Here is a 17,636-nt window from a genome sequence, read left to right on the forward strand (position 1 = left end):
GAAAAATATTAGCTCTTTCTGAATTTGATGGCAGCAATACGTCTCAAAAAAGTTAACATGGAGTTGGAAAAGTAAGTGATATTAAAAAGAAAAAGCTGGAGCATCTTAGAGGAAGTTTCTCAGAAGAAAAGAAGTGCAGCGGTTCATTCATCTGCAAAAACCTGTCAACAAATTGTGGAACAATTTCAGAACAAGTTAATTTGATGTAAAACTGCAAAGAGTTTGACTATTTCATCTACAGCACATCATAATATCAAAAGTTTGAGAGAATCTGAAGAAATCTGTGTATAAGAGAAAAGGCTGAATATTAGTTTGGGAAATCCACCATCTTTGGATCAGGTGGGTTTAAACAGGACTGTTTAAACTGCATTTAAACAGGTACAACTGTATCATGGAAATCGCTACATGAGCACAGGAACGCTTCCAGAAATTGTCATCTGTCAACAAATGCAAAGAAGAACAAGATCCACAAAGGCCACCATCTTCTTTGGGTCAAAGATCCTTTCAAATGGACTGAGGCAAAGTGGGAAACTTATGTGGTCAGACAAATCGTAATTTGAAATTACCTTTGGAAAACATGCTCTGGACTATAGAAGAGTTTTATAATGGGGACATAATCAGCTTTTGCACACCTGGAAAGGCACCATCAGTGATGAAACGTATATACAGGTTTTAGACCAACATATGTTGGTCTATCTAGATGACGTCTTTTTTGGGGAAAGGGCTTACATATCTCAGCAAGACAGAACTATACTGGATACTGCAGCTATTACAACAGCATGGCTTCATAGTAAAATAGCCCAGGTGCTGAACTAGCCTGCCTGCAGTCCAGACCTTTCACCATTTGAAAACAAAATGGAAAAAATAATATGACAAAGAAGGTCCAGGACTGTTAAGCAGATACAATTCTATATCAGACAAGAAAGGGACAACATTCATCTTCTAAAATCCTGCAGCTGGTCTCCTCAGCTCCCAGATACTTACCTGATGAAAAATATGACTTTATTATCAAGGATTTCAAAGTAATGTATATATAAAGTGAAATGAAATGCTTGTAGCGGTGAGACTAGTTCCTCATCCCATCCACTGATATCTCCCTTTTCCCACTGATCCATTGTAACTCTTGCTTTTATTAAAGCTTCAATGACTGAAGTGAAAAGATCTAATAATAATCCTAAAAGCTGGCAATGCAGCTGCGTCGCCACTGAGGACATAACTAATGCGAACTGAACCTCAAATTCACTTCACTCAATTTTATTTTAGCTCAGAATCTTTATTTGCAGATCATGTTGATTTTATCACAGCATTGTGTTCATACAGTCATGTCAAAAGAAAGTTTTCACAGCACTCTATGCGGTCCAGTGGAAAAAGGAAAAAAAAACAAAACACAGAAATTACAAGGCTGGGTAGCAGCAAGGTGGTTGTAATCAAATTGACTTGGTTAACAGATCATCAGGATTGCTGGTCTGGAGCATTCAGATATACATTAGTACAATTCCACAATCGTTCTAGGAGTGGATGTTCCACTAAACTCAACCCAAGGTCAGACCATGAAATGCTTAGAGAAAAGCCAACAAACCCAAAAGCTACATCTGAGGTCTACAAGCCTCAGTTAACATGTTAAATATGAAAATGAATGAAAGAACAATTAGAAAAAGACAAAAGAAGGCTTGTCAGGAGAAAGCGTCTTCTCTCTAAAATGAACATGGCAGCATGGTTTAAGTTTGCAAAGCTGCATCTGAACAAACCACAAGATTCCTGGAACAATGTCCTTTGGAAAGATCAGACCAAAGTGGAGATAATAATGCACAGCGCCACATCTGAAAAATTCAAACTTCAGCAAATCAGCACAAACACCACATACCCACTGTCATGCAGACAGTTGTGAGATGGTGATTAGAGGCTGTTTTGCAGCCAGAGTACCTGTACCTTGAAGTCATTGAAAGAGTTCTAGACTCAAATGTGAAGCCATCTGTCTGGCAGATAAAGCTTAGCATCAAAGTTGGGTCATGCAACAGGACAATGATCCCAAACACAGCAGCAAATAGACAACAGAATGGCTGAGTAAGAATCAAGGTGTTGCTATGTCCCAGTCAAAGGCCAGACCACAACCTGATTGAAATGCTGCAGAAGCAATAGTCAAGTTATTGCTGCTAAAGGTAGTCCCACAAGTTACTGACTCATGGGGAGAACTTGGATTTTCATCAAAGAGTCCTGTAAAACCAGAGGTTTTTACCTTGTTAAAGGTTCAAAACATATCATCATGTTATCACATGAAACGGAAAATAAACTGTTGTTTAACATTTTTCTGTTATGTTTATGGTTTGTTTTTAATGATTGTCAGAAGGTGCAACACTATGGGTTGTAGGATGATATTTAACTCATTTCCTTTTATAAAAGAACGATTGAAAGTTTCAGAGTTTGCTTGGAAACACTCCCTGTGTGACGTTCAACCACTGTTCAAGAGACCTAACCAAAGACATCACCACAGTTATTTAAAACTGGTAATCTTTCATCTAGAGCAGCCCAAATAATCTACACCTAGTTGAAGACATGCCTCAGTGTTTTATTTTGTTTTTTCCAGCAACTAAGGTCAAATTATGGCTGATGGGAAACTTGTATGTGAACTTACTGCTCTCATATTTTATCTATAATTTCTACCCATACTGGTGGCATGGCACCTCTTTGAAGGCCTGCCGCTAAATTGTGTACAGATGTTGATGTCGCCCAGATAATGAAGTCTTTGATGATCCTCTGACTTTTCCTGAGGTTGACATTTGTGGTTTTGAAAGAAATGTCATGACAACTATGGGATGGATTGCCTTGACATTTGATACAAATATCCATTATGCCCACAGGAAAAATCCTAAAGACTTTTGATCTCCTGACTTTTGATGTAGTACAGCGAGGAGGTCAAAACTTTGTACTTCATGAAATATTATATCAGATTTGTTGCCACAAAAGTTGGCGATCCCCTGTATCTGACATTTGAGGTTTTAAGTGAAATGTCATGATGAATACTGACTAGATTGTCCTAAAAATTGGCACTAAAATTGGTACTCTAACACAATGAATTGTGTAACCCAGGAAATTAAAGACATCACCCTCAGCTACACAGCTCATTTGGGTATTCTTTGCATGGTAAAACACTAATTAAAATGATAAACATTATACCTGCTAAACACCATCTATTAAGATCTTTTACCTGCATTTAAACATTGTCATTATCAGCTGATAATTTTATCAATGTCACAACCTTATTTTCTAACTAGCGGAGCTCTTTTTTTCTCTGACTTGATTTGCTTGTGTGTCTCATGTGTTTTGATAACATGGTATCTGCAGCTCGGCTGATAATTCCCAGCCCTAATTAGGAGGATTGTAGTTTAGCAGATTACAATGCGTGATCCATTACTCGATACTTCCTGCCCTGAGAGTATAATCTTGTCACACCCTGACAGAAACTGAAGTATTCTTATTCTGCTCTCATCAGTCAGCCTTAAGAGAAAAAAAAAAGTTTCTGTTTCCTCGTCTTTAAAAAGATAAAAACCTGCCAGCATCTTTTTCCAAGCAGAAACCATGATTAGTATTCTTTGAAATTCCAAATAAAACAGACCAAGTTCTGTCTTATCTTCTAGGCAGACTTTAAAACACCTCTGACATGTTGTTTTATTCAACTCTTAGTTTGGCAGTCCATCTAGTGGCAACAATCACCTTTACATTTCATATAAGGGAAATTCACAATGAGTCAGTGGTACACGTGCATTTGACTTCTAAGATAACCACTGCCACTGCTACACAACTCTGCTGTCAAACATTTTATTGCATATTAAAGATAAACAGGAGGAAAAGCCCTGGAGACAAGCTGAAGTCCCTGGATACCAGAAGAAAAAAAGCACAAGCATATTACAATTATAATAGCAATTTTATGTTTCTGCTCATCTATGCAGAAAAGTCTGAATTGCATTAGAGCCGCAATAAACTAATGGTGTCCTTGAATGAAAAAAGGCGACAAAATATCTGTTAACAGCAAAACAAACTGCACGGGAAGGTCCTTCACAGCAGGCAGTAAGAAACTCTTGGATACACTATCTGTTTGGATGGCACCGTGCTACGAATTAGAAGCTACAGATTAACTGTAATCGATGGGCTTAATGCAGTGACCAAACAGAACAAATGTACTGGGCTGTGATCATTCACTGTGCCACACAGGACGCTCTCAATAGGATTAAGAGGTAACGTCAGATATAAAGTTATAGAGAGCCAGTCATATGCCAATGCTGTTCCACTAAATTAGTATTCATCCCATCAAACCTCGGCCCTGGAGCTATTGATCGCTGAATGCCAAGTGCTAAAGGCCAGTCAAATAAAAAGAAGAACTCAAGAAGAGTCTGAATGATCCCTCAAGACTGAAAACGGGAACTTGCACTACCTGGTTTAACCCAAATCTGAACCTGCAGGTCTCATCTCTCTGGGCTCTTGGCTGTGCATTTCAGAAATAAACAACTCCTTACTTCCATTTCAGTAAGTAATCAATTTTACAGAAAATAGCCTTAAATAAAACCAAATCTCATTATAAGGTTACAAATATGATGGATACAGGCTGAAAGTGCAGACTTCCAGCTTGGATTGAAGGGGTTCAATGTAAATATTTTATTAAGTGCTGCGGAATTACAGCCAACCCACTGTTTTCTGGACCTGAAATGTAGCTGTACAATTCACTCATAAGTTGTTGTTTTTGTTTGTTTTTTTAGGTGTGAGCTGTGTATATTATTTATTCATAAATTAAAAACCGGTGAACAGTCTGGAGTTGAGCCATATTTGGATGCTGTGGCTGTAAAACCATAAATGAGATCTTATGGAAGTGACACAGGCCATAATAACAACAACAATAATAGCAACACAAATCAAACAGGGAGGAATATCAACAGATTGGTTCATTGGTTCATCAGATTGGTGAATGAACTCACTGAAAACAACAGCAGTGGATGATCGTGGAATCCTTTCCATGATTTTAAAAAAAAAATAATGGTTAAAAAAAAAAAAAAAAAAAAAAAGTAAAACCCACAGCATCCAGCTTAGTGGAAAAAAAAACACAACTCCCCAGCAGGTAGATATATCACACCATAATGTAGAGATTACATGGATCTGTGTGGCTTGCAATAGCACGAGGTCATCAGTTTTTATTGATGATGTGACAGGAGACAGATGGATGAATTCTGAAGTGAATAGAGTTACACTTTCTGCTTACACTCGCCCAACAGCAGCAAGGATGCATGGATGGTGTCTCACAGTACAGACTGACAGACTGTGAAGGCTACTAAGGGGTTTCTGAAGGTCGGAATTTCTGCCACGGCTGAGTGAATTACCTCATCTTAACCCGACCCAAAATGAATTTCACTTACTGATGAGAAACTCAAGGCAGAAACACCCACAACAAGAACTGCAGTACAGGCCTGGTAAAGCACCACAAAAGAGAAAACCTTGGCTTCTGACTTCAGACATATCTGCAAAGCATTCCTCTCAAAGTATTAAGCATTAATAAGTAAATAAATAAATAAATATAGTAATAAGAGTTAATATTTATTGAAAACTATTTTCATTTGCAGGGTTGCTTTTTGACTCCCCAAAAATAGGGGTGGTGCATTAAAAATAATTCTAATACCTCAAAATGGCAAAGAATTTCTTTAATTGTTTGCGTACTTTATACTTTATGCTAATTAATGAATAATTAATAGCTACAAAAAACAATTGTACCAGCATCTAAAAAAATAGGTGGACATAACTGTATATGCTTATTTTGAATTCAGCCATGTGGAGAAATGATAGCCACACGTCTGAACTAATCACAGATAATAAGCTGGATGCTCTTCTTGATTTTCTTGTTTCTCACTTTCCGTCTGTCAGGCTCGGAAAAGGCAGCATTTCTGCTTATTTCTATGTCTTTTTCTTTATGTGATAGAGTTATAGCCGAGCATACACCTCCAGGGTTAAAAAACAGAGCCGACACAGATATGACAAACACTGCAATCTTGAAGCCCGCCGCTTGAGGCTGCAACTTGCTGACCAAGCCAGTTACCCATTTTAAAATTTAATTGAGCTAGGTCCTTCAAACGTGTTTGGTAAATATCTGCTGCTATGACTATGAATATGAACAATCAGGGCTCGCAAAATCGCTAGCCCGACGTCCCGGGGCTAGCGATTTTTCCAGTCGGGCTACCAAAATCTATCTCTGCCCTGCCCGTCGGGCTATTGTAGGAAGGAAAAATATATGTCAATGCTTTTGCATTCTTTCGGAAATGTAGCTGGGTAATTATGTCATTGGCATCGATGAGCCACTGTCAATATGTGACATATTGAAATCGCGTTTGAATTTGCGCTTGTTTTTTGCTTTCACTTTGCAATCGCGTGAACTGTGTATAGAGAGCGACAGCACTGATTGGTGAGTGACGATCATTTGCGCACGAATTCCTCTGACATCGTCTTATCAATCGTTAGCTTACTATGCAAACATGACAAGTGAAATCTCCCGCAGCTTAAACATATGAGAGGTTGATCGCGCAGAGAATCGCTGACCGTTATGTGTGTGTGTGTAAAAGCAGCAGGATATATATTTTAGTTCTGCTGAGCCAAATAAGACAGGTCAGGGTGAAGAAGTGACAGCCAAAGAAAAGCTTACCACAAAACGGAAAAGTTATGACAAATCAGACTATAAGGCAAAAAGAAAGTGCAGCTTTATGGTTTCATGGACAAAAGAATTTCTATGGCTGCAATATGACGAGCTAAATAACCAGGGCTGCACATAAGTGGTCCGCAGGTGCGCATTCGCTGTCAAAATAAAAAGAGTGCACAAGATAAGAAGTTGCAACGCGTGTTTGGGTACATAAGATTTTCTGGAGGAAGACAGACATTTGTTTAGAACTCTTAAAGATGTCGAAGAAGCTCCTTTAAGCAATTACTTTGGTGTTCCTCCACCTACAAAGAAATATCAGGAGTCCGAACCACAAAAGAAGCGCGTATTCTCAGAAAAGTGGTTGCAGGAGGTGAGCTGGCTTCAAACAAATGATGAACGCACAGAGATGTGGTGCGGAATGTGCCGTGAAAATCCCACTCTAGCGAACAAAAACAGTGCCTTTTATATGGACGCAAACGCGCGTTGCAACTTCTTATCTGGTGCGCGTCTTTTATTTTGACAGCGAATGCGCACATGCGGACCACTTATGTGGGCGATCGTGGCTCAAGAGTTGGGAGTTCACCTCGTAATCGGAAGGTTGCCGGTTCGAGCCCCGGCTTGGACAGTCTCGGTCGTTGTGTCCTTGGGCAAGACACTTCACCCGTTGCCTACTGGTGGTGGTCAGAGGGCCCGGTGGCGCCAGTGTCCGGCAGCCTTGCCTCTGTCAGTGCGCCCCAGGGTGGCTGTGGCTACAATGTAGCTGCCATCACCAGTGTGTGAATGTGTGTGTGAATGGGTGGATGACTGGATATGTAAAGCGCTTTGGGGTCCTTAGGGACGAGTAAAAGCGCTATATAAATACAGGCCATTTAGCATTTACCATGTGCACCCGTGTAAATAACATAATGTTCTGCCGGGTGTGTTGTTGGTTTTCCCTCGATTTCTGAGTCGACAAGCGCCTTTGTTACTGGGACCAGTAATTTTAAGAAAGGCCCCCATTAGAACCCATGAGAAATGCAAGAAATGCATTGCTCAGTCTGCAATATCTTTCCCAGAACAAATACCAATTGCAAATAACATACTAAAAATAAACCTGAAAATCAGTTTAGAACAGCGTACTATGTTGCAAAGAGTGAACTACCACTGGCACAATTTAGCAGTCTTTGCAAACTTCAAAAAGCAAATGGCCTCGATCTTGGTTCCACTTGCCTCTTACCCGTGACTTCAGTGGAAATTTCAAATTCAGGATCTGACACAGACTGATTCATGTCCTACACAGTTCTTACAAGTTCATAGAAATTTCTGTTTTCAATTAGAACCAAGTATTTGAGTTGATGATTGTAATTTTTATACAATGTTGTAATTTGTGTTTCAACAATTTTTTGATTAATGTTTTGTTTCCGTTACAATATTATACGGAAACAAAACAGGAAACAAAACATCAATCAAAAAATTGCTCTCTTTTTTTATTCGGGCTACTTAAATTTATTTTGGGCTACCAAAAACTGAAGAGTCCCTGCCCGAAGGGCTACCAGGGATTTTGAAATTTTGCGAGCCCTGAACAAGTTAGCATCTATGACCACAGATTTGGAGGCCTGTAGAAATCACAATTCTCCATGTAGGGAACTGCTGTTTCATTCACAGCAAACCACGTGGCATTTAAAAAAAAATAGAATTTAAATCAGGTGAATGCTTTCAGATATTAAAGCCTGAATATGGAGAAGAACACATTTTCATCCAGCTTCAGTGTGAAGTTCCCCGGGTATCACTGTGTACCAAATTCAAATGAACATTTTTAGAAATAGCAAGTCTGTTAATATTATATCCAAAATTTTTGAAGAGGTTCTCTCTCATTTTCATTTCTATTGAAATATCTTTTACCACTAAAATAATAACAATGGGGGCCTGATATTCTGTATTTATCCTATTAAGAGGTGTATCTTTCCCTGAGAATTTTTTCATCAGGCTAATCTTAGATGGTCATGTGGGAGACATTTGAAGAGCTGATTTTCTGTTTTACATTTACAGGTTTTTATGTTAATCTTTTGCACACATACACCTTTTCATAAAGTGGTGAAACCTTACTCATCTTTTACTTTTTGAATAATCTATATCTGTGGGATCTGGGATGATCTTTTTTGTAGCCAGTCATGTTACTAATTAACTAATTTGGCTGTTAAAAAAAATGGAACCAAGTATACATTTTATTAGGCATTACACAGCTTTTCCAGTGTTTCATTGCCCTTTTCCCAACTTTCTGACATGTATGTTACATTGATATGGTGGCTTATCATTTCAGTAAGATAATATCTCCAGGAAAGTCACATGGCTTCCCAGTCTTGTGTGAAAGAACTTGACTGGTCCGCTCAGAGGCCTAAACTCAGGTCCATCCATCACCTTTAGATCGACCGAAACATCAATGCCATGTAGTCCAACAACAGCATCCTACCCTACAGATGCTCATGAGGCTTAAATGGAGCAAATCTATCTCATTTAATAAGATGCTCATGTTTTGTCAAACAGCCACATAGCGAGTGACATCTCCTGCCAAACTCATAAGAAGCCACCATGCAAAAAGGAGACAGTTAATGAGCAGCAGCTCTCATCTGCATTGTTTTAATGATCGTGTTTAATATCAGGGAACTTGATTACTAAAACAGCACATGCCAATCACTGTGGCTCAGGTTTAAACCGGGACCTTGTACTTGAATAGTGATGACTCCCGGCCCTCCAACACTCTGCATGTATTATCTCTGCTTGCCTGTGATCAAATCCCAGGGAGGCAGTTTTCTTTACTGGCTCTTCTGAATTACATTTCCCTCGCCCCATCATCTTCGACTGGCAAGACAGAATGTGTTACAAACTGCTTGTACTTGGAATAAATCTAGAAAAAGTAACAAACAACAACAATGACGAATCAGCAGCAGAGAGGGTACTTGAGAAATATATTAATAAAAGTGAAAACAGCACAGACTCCGCATTATTTTCTGATATATTTTGCAGTCGGGGAGCTTGTTTTATATTTTATGGCTACACCACAGCCATTTTTTCCTGGTATCAAAGCACAACACACATCAAAACCACCGACTGGTGTCTTAAAAAGCATGCTAGAGTTAGACTGCATGTTCAGCTAGAACTAATATCTTCGAATTCACAACAGGATGTTGTACGTTTAAGTGGCAGGATCTGTGATTTGTGTGGCCTCATTAGACTTCCCTGTGTTGTGGACGCCTCAACGCGGAAAAGTAATACTGGAGGAGGAGGAGAAGTAGTACAGCTACACATCTCGATGATTACACACAGGAGAAGCATCTCAGCCATCTCCGGGTGTCATGTGGATACACACAGCTCTGACATTATAAAATTCATTCTTCAGAAACTGCAAGCCAAGTGTGACAGCAGCCAGAATGTGACAGTAAACAGTCTGAACTCTGAAGCCATCTGCCCCTCTGGGTCTGAGCTCCCGTTGCAGCTGGACCTCACAGTCACAGTACTGAGGAAGTATCATTACTATATAACAGCAGAAGCAGGTGGATGCTTAGTGACCTCAAAAACACAGACCAGAATTAGCAGAGACTGAATACCTACAAGAAACCTGCAGTTACTGCTGATACCCACCACATATCGGTCGTTTATTACTTAAAACAATCTTTAATCTCAAGCAGCAGATAGCTGAGTTTCACTTTTTTTTGCAATTTAAAGAGAATCCCTTTAAGTTTTCAGGGACAAAGGAAGAACAGTACGACTCTAATATCAATCAGCAGGTTCCAACCAGGTGAGGAAAGACAAAAACTAAACCCAGCCAGAGAAAATTCTTTTTAATCTTATATTGTTCTGCATGAAAAACTACTAAAAGAAAAATATAAAACGGCAGATGATGGGGGGGGGGGGGGGGGGGGGGGGGACTCTCTCTGGCTGAACGACTCTTGGAAGTGCGATGAGCCAATTCAAACCTCTGATACAATGGATCAAAAAGCCTTTAAAAGCTTTTCATGACCTGAATATTCTGGGCTGCAGTAACAGCAACTAAATTTTAATGCAAGGCGGGTTAGAGGAAATATAATCTTATCATTACCTGAATCGAAGTTCTTAGGTTAAGATATGATCTGGAATGATGCATCCAAATATCAGGAGGTGAGTGAAGGTAGTGAAGATGGACATAAGCGCAGCTTTTAATGTCACATAATTTATTAGCTTTTCAACCACAGTTGCAATTTACAGTTAATTACAGCTACTTTCACCTGCTCCCTTATTCACAAGAGGTCACCACAGCCTGTTGGGTGAATGTGTAAACCACTGCACTATGAAGTCACTAAGAGTTAATCACAGCACTGTGCTGTAATAATTGCTGAAACGAAGCAGTAATTATCTGTTTTTAGCTTCATGTGTGCATTCTTTTTTCAAAAGCTGGCTATGAACTCGGACTCAGTTAGAAATGATTAAGAAACAAGCAGGCTTCGATGTTCACGTAATTAAGGTGGGTGAATAGGGCTGTGCGATATGACCAAAATCTCATATCCCGATTTAAGAATTCTATCGTCCGATAACGATATAAAAATCACAAAAATGTAACATTTTCTGTAAATTCTGTGAATCTCGGGCAGCTCGTCTTGCGGGAAATGTTTCCAGCTGCGCGTCATGTAGCTGGAGTCGAGTGTTTTAACCGATGCATGAAACGATACATTTTTAGACATAAGTTGTAACAGCCGCCGTTTTCTTTGTGAGTATTTATTACACGGCGTGCTGCGGGGAAAAGCCTGTTCTAACGTTTGAGTCTAAGGTTTATTTTTTAGCACCTGGCGGCTCTTTTTTAATTCTCATCCGTAAATAATCTGCTTTTTCACGTGATTCAGTTTATTTTGAAAAGTCTCAACAGGATCTTGAGCTTTATTGTGAAAGGTTTATGTGGAACATAAACAAGCAGACACGCGATGCTGTTACCGTCGTTGTTGCTAACCACAACGCATAAAAACAGGCGCTTGTCCGTCAGTAGTGTGGTTATATTAAATATAAAAGAAAGAGAGAACTTTAAGAAATTAATATAGCCACTACAGTGACCATCAAAACGGTGAAAAAAATATTGCCGTAAACAGTTTATTTTGCGACACCACGAAACAAACGATAGCGTAATCGTCAGAGGTGGGACCAAGTCATTGTTTTGCAAGTCTCAAGTAAGTCTCAAGTCTTTATCCTCAAGTCTCAAGTCAAGTCTCAAGTAATGTCAGGCAAGTCAGAGTCGAGTCTCAAGTCACTGGTGTAAAAGTCCGAGTCAAGTCACAAGTCTGAAACTTTGAATTTCAAGTCCTTTCGAGTCTTTAAAAAAAAAAAAAACAACGAAAAAATAATGTTGCAGTTATATGCTAAATGTAAATATTAGACCATGTAATTTTAAATCTGTGTTTTTCTCAACACATGACAAAAGTGAACGTAGAAAATATACACAAATTGTGAAATTGCACCTCTTTAAAATGCAGCTCAATTAAACCTAGCTCCAAGAATAATTTTCACCGACAGTTCTGAGATAAGCTGCATGTTATTCTTGGATGCGGTTGTAGGACCGGCTTTAAAATCGCATGACAAAAATATCATACACATTAAAAAAAACTGTATCACCAACGTAGCCTGGACAACATTTGCTAGTTAGATGAAGTCAGCTATCTCATTGTAGCATATTTATATGCATATTTATAATTATACGGTTCTTGGAGTGAGTGCATACACTCATGAAGTTTAGTAACTTCAGGTCACTGCAACAAGCCCAGGTACAGTTTACCGACGGATGGGTACAGGACCTTGAAATGCACCGTGTAGAACGAAAGACCATCGTACGTATCATAAGTTTACCAGTCTCACAAATTGTCGTCATAAATACACATTCATTAACCGTTTATTAATAGGACCTTTGAGCTCAACGGTAATTAATTAGTAGTGGAAATAATTTCTGGTACGCGTTACAGAAATGTAGCAGTGACAATAATATTGTATGCTGTAATCGTACTGGGCAATTAGTGATACAAAAAACCTGTTTTATCCTGTGAATAAAAGTATATGTTTTTGTCAATGTACCATAATAACAGAAGCGAAACGCAAGATTGTGTCAGGACAATTCACTATTTATGCACAATAAATAAAGGAGCATAGCGCGACCATTTCTGTTCAGCGCCAGACTTGCTTGTAACCTATATCACTAATTATGTTATGAAAATGACGTATTAACTACTAAAAAACACTGACCTTCGTGTAAATGCTTGGAGCAGACTAACCTGTGAGCTGGAGTGTTCTGGGACGTTATATTTGGTCTTAGAATGGCTGCAATCCAGTCGCGTCTTTGTTACTTCGGAAACATGGCTCGAACAATTTCTCTTCAACGACGTAATCCGATAACAACCGATCTCTTTACCCGTCGGCTTCCCGTGGCTGTCATGCGACCGGCTATTGCAGTTAATAATACAACAGCTTCTTGACATTTTTGTGTTTCTTTTTATCGCTGCATAACTGATTTTAATTGAAAGCCTGCGTGCGCTAGTACCGCTTGCCACGAGTTCCCAGAATCCTTTGCGGTTCTACCCGTGAATGACGTCACATTTTCAATCTCTATATAATATGCATGTTAAATTTTATATTTGGGGTAAAATATCAAGTCTTTTCAAGTAAACCGGTTCAAGTCCAATTCAAGTCCCAAGTCATTGGTGTAAAAGTCCAAGTCAAGTCACAAGTCTTAGAACATTTTTTCAAGTCAAGTCTAAAGTCATAAAATTAATGACGAGTCTGACTCGAGTCCAAGTCATGTGACTCGAGTCCACACCTCTGGTAATCGTCATCCGATATCGTTATATCGAACAGCCCTATGGGTGAATATAACACTTAATAGGACAGACCCTCCTGATGAAGGGTTGTAACATGCAAACTTCAGTCCCATGTGTATGAATAAGAGGGCATCCACTGTAAGCAACAACTGTGGCATGAATTTCAGCCAGGGTACTTTGTTTCCTGTTTCTCTACAGCAATGTTTCCCCTGGTGACACATTAAGCTACTCTAGGGGAATAACACTGAGTGAAACTAAGTTAAATATCTATGATTTATCATTTATGTAGGGAAAATTAAATAACTGAGTTTGGGAAAGCTATTGTGTGAACTTTTGCCTCGGAGAAATGTAATTTGGGTCCTTCTTTACTGTTAATAACTGATATATTTTGTGGGGGCTGAAGGGCACGAACATTTGAAGGTGGCATTGGCAGGAAAAGATTTGCGAAACATTCATCCAAAGCGCTCTGAAGGACTATCTTCTTGTTTGATATGAGAGACAGCGGCATGGCTACGAAAGCAAACCTCGCCATAATATGCTTCTGCACCTCAGACAAATCCTCCACCAGGCAGAAGAAGTCAAAATTAATTACATTAAACTCCAGCTGCAACACAGTGACACATTAATGAATCAATAATTATGATCGAGTAATATAATGTGGACGATTAAACAAGGATGTTTTCCTTTAGGTATATTTTTATTCTTTTTTTTTTTTTCCTCTTACTTCAGTAAGATTAAAATTGGTATTTATAATCTCACCAACATATGTTGGTAGATTGTAGATTGCTGCCAATGAATGCTGTTTTTTTAACCCTCCCCATTCAAGTGCATAACTGTAGCTATAGTGGCCACTCTAGGACAAACAAAAATATCTGCCATTTATTTCAGAGTGTAGGCTACCAGCCTGCTGTTTACCTCAGCTGTTAATATGTGTTCATGTCTTTGCTCTAGATGAGCTTGTAAAACTTTGTGAAAGGAGCACGATATGAGTCAGTGAGGCTCACTTCGGTCTAATAAGAGCGACACTGATGTGAGTCGTTCAGGAACTTCCTGAACTTTTCTGCAGGTAAGAACTAGGGCTGGGCCATATTATACCGTTCACGGTAATACCGGTATAATGTTAGGCAACGATAGGAAAATGAAATATCGTGATAGAATATGAGTAAAACGCGCATGCGCAGTGCCTTTGTTTTCATACGCACATGGCCGATTGTTGAGTGAAACAGATGAACCAGAATTGGTTTGTAAAAATGGTGCAACTTCCGTGATGTGGAACTGGTTTGGTGTTTGTCCGTCAGATACACAACAAAGCACATTTTTTTGCAGAACATGCAAGCGGCCGTTGTTATTGTCGTATTTGTCGGACTAAGATGCTCTTAAATCTGGGAGTAATCTGGGTCCTAAACTCCGTATATTCAGGTCAAACAACACTGCAGCATCACTTAGAGTTAAAAACTGTCTAAATTCTTTCATCTTTAATAAAACGATCAGCATTGCTGCTTTACCAGGTGTAACTATGAAGTTTAACTTCCAGGCATCCATGAAAACAAAAGTTATTACATTTAACGGAGTTAGAAGTTAGCAGGAAGCTAGCGGAAGTTAGCTCGCTAGTTTCGCTAGTTACCTAAGCATGATATTGCATGTTCTGACTGAGAGATTTCTGAAAAAAATCAAACGTACAGCTCTGCTATCACTTCCAACATAAATGGAGACAGGAAACTAAACAGCAGTGACGTTTGTAGGGTTACTGAAGTTGGGCTAGCTGGTATATAATGATGTGCTACGTGATCGCTAGCGACACAGCTATGTTAGCATAACATAAACAGTGAAGCTGGAGGACGAACACTAACACTTTTCCACTTATAAAAGTTAACGTGAAGGTTCCTCATGGTTAGAAACAAATGCAATCGCATGGCAGGATGCTGTAAACGGACCAAACTTCAGTCAGGAGAACAACTGAGATAATCCATCCACAATACGAGGTTAGTCATTAATATACTGCAACAACATGGGAATAGAGCAGCTGCCAGAGAATTCAACATTAATGAATCAATGGTACAGAAGTGGAGGAAGCAAGAAGAATGAGTTTAATAAAGTTTGATTTATCTGACTGCTTTGTTTCGCTTAATGTGCCTTATAATCCCGCCTTATAATCCCTCCCGTTTAACCAAAAGGCAAAATGCCTTTTGGTTAAACTTTCAGCAAGGAATTTGCATTTGCACTGTTACATTTTTATAAAGCTTTAATGTACATAAAAACCAGCTTCTTGTTTAAGTGAAAATAAATGGAAGGTTGTCTTTTTGCGCTAGTAATGTTGTGGAGTTGTATTTTGTCTCGCATCAATTATATCGTCGGTTATATCGTTATCGCAAATTTTCAAATATATATCGTGATAAATATTTTTGGCCATATCGCCCTGCTCTAGTAAGAACCATGGTTTTTGCCTCTGTTAGCTCTTAGTTGGCTGCTGGATCTAACACTGTTAAACTTGGACACTTGGTGAATAAACTCTCATAAGATGTGAAAAAGTAATCAAATTGTTTATCAGAGGGAGGCCTAACATTAGCTGGAATAATGTTAGCTTATAACCAGCTCTTATTTCTGTTTAGCCAGCTCACAGCTGGAGACAGAGGGGTTGCATGCCTAATCTGCTGACAATATAAGGAATAAATAAGCATGTGCAGTATGCAGGTTTTTGTGTGTTAGAGCCATGACTTCAGTTCAGGAGAATAGGCTTGAGGTGAGGAGGAAGATGATGATATTTTATCTAGATGCCTCTGGCTGTGTCTCTGTGCTTAGCATTTTCCCTTTTTTGGAGAAGGGGACCCCTTCAGAGACGATAAAACATGCCTATGATCCTTCATATTGTAAATATCAAAGTGCAGACCTTGAGTAGCATTGAAGGGACCATTAATGCTACTCATGCTACCATGAAGGGAATTGGTCTCTATGGCACATAAATGCATATGAATTCTCTTCTGCTCCGCCTTGGGCATGTATGTGGCTGGTGACATAAGTAAAAAACGTGATTAGGCAGAATGGCGATGTCCACTGCAGCCATTCAGTCCATTTTCAGACTCTTTTTGGTTGCCAATTTTCACAAATTGCCAACAATGTATCAAAACTGCCCCCCCCCCCCCCCCCCCCATTTGTCTCTCCCTGGTTTCCACGTGTCACCCCATTGATAAAATCTGTTTGTGCCACCAGAAAATCATCATCTACCCAAAACACTTAAAACACACGAAATGAAATCTAAGAAGAAGAAAAAAATTGCCAAACTTTCTACGCATAGTTCAAAGTAAGAAACTTCATATTTCCAAGGTCCTTCATTTGGATATGCTAACATCTTTAGATATCTTGTAGTGTTGCCACTTAATAAAAGACAGCTGATACAGATACCGGGATATAAGTGGCTCCCATTGATTTACAGGATCTAGTTTTTGACCGGTGATCTGTCCACAGCTGTTAAACAAGCAGATGCTTTAATATTAGCGGGAGCTTCAAAGCATTGGTTTTAGACTCCATCCTATCATTTTAATAAATCAAACAACGCGATGACGGGCAACTGTAACCCCGAAAAGCCAGAAATGAGCGTGACGCAGAGCAGCAGCAGCACTTTGTGACAACAGACTGACCGGACAGCCGAAGCTACAGGCACATATCAAACATCGTCTCTGCTTTAAACCTCATTAGCAGGTCAAACGGCGCCGGGTTGAACCCAAACGAAACGGGAAAAGCCACACTGTCATCTTACCTGTTCCTTGTCATGTACCTTCACGCCGTCAGCAGCATCCTTCAGGGCGCAGACATCTTGGATTACTGAACATCGCGGGCTGTTTGCGCCTGCTCATCACGGCACTGCCACCTGCTGGACGGGAGGAGCTGTAACAGCTGGGGAAACCGGAAAGACTGTTTTGCTCAAGGACACTTCAGCAAAGTCAACGCAATCTCCCTTATTTATTGCACATCCAGCATTAGGTGGTACGTGGTTATCGATACTGACACTTAATTTTTAAATGTAGTCAATTATTCAAACAAAACATCAAATTTTGAGTCCCTGTATACCAGCTTTCTCTAAAAAACTCAAAGCAGCTCACCTGGCCACAATGACTATGCCACATTCACTCACTTAAATTACTGTTTTGTTCCCATAATGACAT

General features: G+C 39.4%; 1 protein-coding gene across 1 annotated transcript in view; it reads right to left on the reverse strand.

Annotated features, from left to right (window-relative positions):
- mrpl11 (mitochondrial ribosomal protein L11) overlaps positions 1–17,365 on the reverse strand; it is a 62,113-nt gene extending 44,748 nt beyond the window's left edge. Inside the window, exon 1 of the mRNA XM_085243096.1 lies at positions 17,231–17,365. The gene's annotated coding sequence lies outside the window, so the exon portion shown is untranslated. The remainder of the gene's footprint in view (positions 1–17,230) is intronic.
- Positions 17,366–17,636: the final 271 nt, after the last annotated feature.

Source organism: Mchenga conophoros, linkage group LG2, assembly GCF_057382185.1.
Source record: "Mchenga conophoros isolate Kocher_MC1m ecotype Shallow Benthic linkage group LG2, M_conophoros_male_GT1.1, whole genome shotgun sequence".
Lineage (NCBI taxonomy): Eukaryota > Metazoa > Chordata > Actinopteri > Cichliformes > Cichlidae > Mchenga > Mchenga conophoros.